This window comes from Myotis yumanensis, unplaced genomic scaffold, assembly GCF_028538775.1.
Source record: "Myotis yumanensis isolate MYYU_CA2020_CCGP unplaced genomic scaffold, mMyoYum1.0.hap1 SCAF_19, whole genome shotgun sequence".
Classification (NCBI taxonomy): Eukaryota; Metazoa; Chordata; class Mammalia; order Chiroptera; family Vespertilionidae; genus Myotis; species Myotis yumanensis.
In genome coordinates, this window is record NW_027223770.1 from 3,976,609 (window position 1) to 3,982,820 (window position 6,212).

Consider the following 6,212-nt stretch of genomic DNA (forward strand, 5'->3'; position numbering starts at 1 on the left):
CCTAAACCCTTCGGGCCGGACACGGGGCTGGGCTCCAGGAAATACAAAAGGAATGAGGCTAGGGGTTTGCGTCGGCCTCACTACCACTATTCTGGGTAGTCTAGCCACAGACCCACACACCCGTAGGTCCCCTGATAGTGACGGGTGGTTGGATGCATGAGTGAACGAGGGAAGGGAAGCCTGGACGGTACCCTGCTCTGGAGGAGCTCCTGGTTTGTTGGGAAGACTGTGAAGTGCGCCATTCATTATGGGGCCCTTCCTCTTGAACAGCCCAACTAGTGTGAACGAACCAGAGGACACCCAGAGCGCTGGCAGCTGGAGGGGCACATACAGCAACGGCGCTACCAGAGTAACAGGCGTGGTCTGGGGGTCAGGGAGGGGTTCACGGGTGACTTCTGCAGGAACCTTGATTAACCGTGATTCCACCAATTGGAGAAGATGGGTGGGGATGAGGGGAAGGCTGCCTTTCTATACCCCAAGTGGATCCTCCTCTGGGGATGCTGGATCCACACTCTTCTGTGTTGGAGGCCTGGGCCTGACTGATGCAGCCTGTCAGCTAGGTCTGATTTCACCTCTCAGACAGGCCAGGTGAAACTCTCCCCTCTCCCCATGGTCAGCCTCAAGACTTGCCCAGTCCCTCTCACCTGATGGGAGGGGCACGGGAGGGTTTGACAGGCCTAGCCTGGTTCTTGGACAAAATCCAAACCTGACTCCACCCTGGTTGCCCAGCCTGGCGGGACAGTATGTGGCCAAGTTCCTATCTAAATGCTGTTCTGTCTTTGGGAGATTACCACCGGGTGGCACTTACCAAACCATCAGGGAAATTTTAATAGATGTGTACAAATAATTAAAGTCTTTCCCTTTGCAAACAACTCTTTTTAAACCATCCAGCAGTGAGTGGTTACTGAAGAATTTCCAGAACTTTTAATATGCTATTTGATTGTGAATCACCAAGAGGGGGTTTCACAGACAGCCACGTCCCACTCACGTGCTCACTGGGGCACCAGGACTAGAGTTACCTGGACCCAGCTTTTCTCTTTCTAGGAATAACAAATGTATTAACCCCTTTACTTGCCATCCACATCCAGGAACTTAGCCTACATGTAAGCACTAAGATTTTTTTTTACTGCAGGACCATTTGTAACATTTTTAAAAATTACGAAGGCTCTGGCTGGTGTTGCTCAGTGGCTAGAGTGTCATCCTGCAAGCCAGAGGGTCCTGGGTTTGATTCCTGGTCAAGGGCACATACCTCAGCTGCAGGTTCATTCCTGGTCCTGTTGCGGCGCGTGTGGGAGTCAACCAATCAATGTGTCTCTCTCACATCAATGCTTCTCTCTCTCTCTTTCCCTCCCTCCCTTCAGCTCTCTCTAAAAATCAATGGAAAAAATATCCTCGCCTCAGATGAGGATTAACAAAAATAAAATAAGAAATTACCATAAATTACAGTTGCATTCATGTTATGCAGCTATTAAAAAGAATGAGATACAACTATATGGACTAGCATGGAGAGATCTCAAAGATATATTAAGACCGGCAGGAAAATAGAATCCCATTTGTTTAAAATAAAAGGTATATAAATATAGATGTGTATTTGTAACTGCAATGGAAGGGGTTTAGATATAAAGGGTTAACCACGGTTCCCTCTGGGAAGGGACTAAAGGGGGATTTATTCACCTATGTCACTATTTAGAGCTACTTCTGTACTATTTTATCACAACAAGCATATGATCAAGGGCTGCTTGTGTATTTATATAAAAAGAATCTCAGGATCTATTTCTGGAAAGCTAAGGCTAAGCAAAGTAGCCTTATTTTCTCTTAAAATTAAAAGCAACCTCAATCTAAATCACTTTTTTTTCTGTTAAAAAATTTTTAAATAAATGCTGCCATACAAGGGACTTGGGGCCTGTACTTTCTCTAGTCACTACCTATGAATTGTGGTTAAAAGGAAAAGACTATGTCTTTAGGAAAGCAGAAAACACAAAAAAGAAAAATATACATTTATATATCCTCTTTTTAAAAAGGAGTAGGAAAAACTAGGATCATAGCTTCTAATCTCCCTAAGGTATATAAAAAGCCTCTTTTTAAATAAGTTTTTTTTTATGTGGCACTTAATCATTTGATAAAATTGTTGACAGAGATCGTCTGGAAGACAAATTATATATGTTTCAAATTTGTAAATCAAGAAATAAAGATTTTTTAAAAGAAATGAAGATTTTTAAATAATGCAAAAAAATAAAAATAAAAATGTTTTTTAAAAAGTACATAAACTGCCCAGCCAGCCTGGCTCAGTGCTTGAGCATCGACCTATGATCCAGGAAGTTGGGTTTGATTCCCAGTCAGGCCACAAGCCCAGGCTGTAGGCTCGATCCCCAGTAAGGCATGCAGGAGGCAGCCGATCAATGATTCTCATTATTGGTGTTTCTCTCTCTCCCTCCTTTCTCTAAAATCAATAAAAATATATTTAAAAAGAAAAAAAACTACATATACTAATACCCCATTTGAAGGAAAATTGAGCTTTACCATCTATATATAAAAGCCTAAGCGACCAAACAACTGGAACAACCAGTTGCTATGATGCACACTGACCACCAGGGGGCAGGTGCTCAACGCAGGAGCTGCCCCCGGTGGTCAGTGCACTCCCACAGGGGGAGCGCCGCTCAGCCAGAGCACAGCTGCGGCGGTGGGAGCCTCTCCCGCCTTCATGGCCTGGTTACTGGGCAGCGGCGGGGGCTGCAGCAGGCACAGTGGAGCTGTGCCCACCCCGGCTGGGGCTCCTCCCTGGCCGCCTGCCGCTTCAGCACTGCTATATCCCTCAGGGGGATATCCGACTGCCAGGTTTCGGCCAAACCCTAGCCTGCAGGGATCCGACATCCACTGAGGGGTCCCAGATTACAACAGACTAGGCTGAGGGACCCCACCCATTCACAAATCCGTGCACCGGGCCTCTAGTATTAAATAATAGCCCCAAGGTTTCCCTGGGCTGAACCTGGGAGGACTGGAGTAGAAGGCTGGCTTCCCTCCACCCCCTGGGTGCTCTGCAAGTCCCTCTCCTTCACTGCGTGTTTTCTCACTGGGAGGTGTGACAGTGCCTGTGTGCCAGGGCAGTCAGGCAGTCTGCCTCAAATCAGGCCAGGCAGGTGGGGCCCTGGGCTGTGCAGCCAAGGTAAGCAAGATATCAGAGGGCTTTTTTTCTGCAGAGGCTGGGAAGTTCAGTCCTCCTTCCTACCGCCTCCCTAAAGGTGGCATGCATCGCATCAGTGAGTCCCAGCTGGGACTGCAGGCATGCCTTGTAGTCTGGGACTGAGAGCTAATAATTTCCTTAGTACCCATGTCACTTCCTTCTCTGGCTGAGGGCTATTTTGTAAAAGCATGAATTTATTATTTATATCCCATCTGTTTCCAAAAGGGCTTCTGGCATATTCCAAAGTCATATAGCACAAGATTGGTGAGTGAAAATTCATGTAGCCTTGTCAAAGACAGTACTTTCAAAATTTCTAAAGCATATACTGTTTGATCCAGTAATTCCTTAATGGAATTCTAAAGAAATTTGCACATGTGCACAATAAATATGTTTAAATATATAAACGTGTATATGTACATAGATATAAAAACACATATAAAACAAAAGATACACACCAAACTGTCACCTGTATTATCCTCTAGGGCAGTGGTTCTCAACCTTCCTAATGCAGCGACCCTTTAATACAGTTCCTCATGTTGCGGTGATCCCCAATTTCATTGTTACAAACTGAACATAATTAAAGCATAGTGATTAATCACAAAAACAATATGTAATTATTTATGTGTTTTCCGATGGTCTTAGGGGACCCCTGTGAAAGGGTCATTCGACCCCCAAAGGGGTCACAACCCACAGGTTGAGAACCACTGCTCTAGGGAATAGAGTAGTAGGAACAAGATAGATGAGTTTTTACATTTTGCATACCATATAATTTTTTAAATGCACTATGTACTCTATTTATTATTTTTAAAAGTGTTTTTATTGATTTCAGAGAGGGAGAGGGAGAGAGAGAAACATCAGTGATGAGAGAGAATCACTGATTGGCTGCCTCCTGCATATCCCCTACTGGGGATTCAACCCACAACCTGGACATGTGCCCTGACAGGGAATCGAACCATGACCTCCTGGTTCATGGGTCAACACTCAACCAACCACTGAGCCACACCAGCTGGGCTATTTATACATTTTATATCTCTAAGTCTTTTTTTAATTAATATTTTTATTTTAAATCTTTATTGAGAGTATTATAGATGTTCCTCTTTTTCCCCCTATTGTCCCCCTGCGCTTGGTTCCTGCCTCACCTCAGGCCTTCACCACCCTACTGTCTGTGTCCGTAGGTAAAACATATCCTATATAATAAAAGGGTAATATGCAAATTAATGAAGGGCAAAACGACCAGTCACTATGACATGCACTGACCACCAGGGGGCAGACGCTCAACGCAGGAGCTGCCCCAAGCCCGCAGGTCCCAATCTTGGGTGATCAGGGCCTGCCAGCTAACCTCTTGGTCCCTCCCCCACACCGGTAGGTTCCAATTGCCCGAAGGTGAATGGGGAACTGGGGGTGGGTGGCAGCAGGGAGCGGGGCCGGCTGCCGGTAGCCAGGGAATATGGCTCTCATTGAGGCCAGGCCTAGGGACCATACCCATGCACAAATTTTGTGCACCGGGCCTCTAGTATGCATATAAGATCTCTGGTTAATCTCTTCTCACCCCTGCTACCCCCCTTCCGAGATTCGTCAGTCTGTTCCATGCCTCTGATTCTATTTTATTCATCAGTTTATTTATTAGATATCCCTCCTGATTAAAGAACCGCCACACATGGGTGTCAGACCAGCCCATTCCACGCCTTTGCCCCTCGTACCAGTCTCAATATGCTTTCTTCTTTACTTCTCTAGTTGTAGCATTTCTATTCAGCCAGCTTTCAGGTGGTTCTCAATGATGGTTGTTCTGTATTTTAGTTGTAATTTTGATGTGATTGTGGGAGGCATTTACCTACACTGCCATCTTGGTTCTCTCATATCACTAAGTCTTAAAAGGTCACTTTCTTTTTCAGAGAAAGAATAACATAATAGCCCAGCTGGTGTGGCTCAGTAGGTTGAGCATTATCCCATTCTGGGTACATATGGAAGGCAGCCAATCCATACTCTCTCTCACATGGTTTCTCTCTCTAAAAAAAAGGATGTTAAGAGCACAGCCTTTGTAGCCAGTCCTCCCGGTGCCACTTACCAGCTCTGTGACTCTGGGAGCCTTTGTCTCCTCATTTATAAGTCAGGCTAGTCACACATCTTCCCTAAGGGTGTGAAGGGGAGATGAAGAACAGTAACAGAAAGGACTAGGCCAATGGTCGGCAAACTCATTAGTCAACAGAGCCAAATATCAACAGTACAATGATTGAAATTTCTTCTGAGAGCCATATTTTTTAAACTTAAACTATATAGGAAGGTACACTGTTATTAACTTAATTAGGGTACTCCTAAGGCTTAGGAAGAGCCACACTCAAGGGGCCAAAGAGCCGCATGTGGCTCGCGAGCCGCAGTTAGCCGACCACGGGCCTAGGCTGGTGCTGGGACAGTGTGGAGGAGTCTCCTGAATGGTTGCTCAGCCAGTTATTTCAATGGCCTCTTTCCCCGGGACCCCTCTCTGCTGAGGGCAGGCACACTGGGCAGGGAGCAGCCATGGAGCTGGGTTGGAAAGTGCAGCAACTGAAAAGAGCACTCAAGTCAGAGCTGAGAGGAAAGGAACTGGGGACCCAGCCTCGAGGAAGCAACAGCTGGCTTCAAGTGGAAGCAGTGAGGAAACCCAGGGAGCAAGTCCTCCTACACGGCCGAAGCCAAAAAGCAAGTGGGGTTACTTTTACTAATAAAGTGGCCAGCAACAAACTCAACTCAGCCAACCCGGGCCAGGGGGCTGCGACGGGGTGCCTTCCGTCTCAGGTTGCTAGAGAGCAGAGGCAAGCCCGCTCCAGAACCTCCCTGCTCCACCTCCTTTCTGCCTTGACCCCTCACCACTGCTATAGCAACAACTTTCCAGTAAATGTTGGAAAAACTCATCTCTCTTCCTCTGTGGGGGATGGGGGGGGAGGGGGGGTACTAAGTGTGAAGAAAGGTCCGACACACCGGCTCCAGCCAACCCGGAGCCTGATTTCCTCAGCAAGATTAAGATCTGGACCAAGCAGTGGTTTAACCCAGCCCA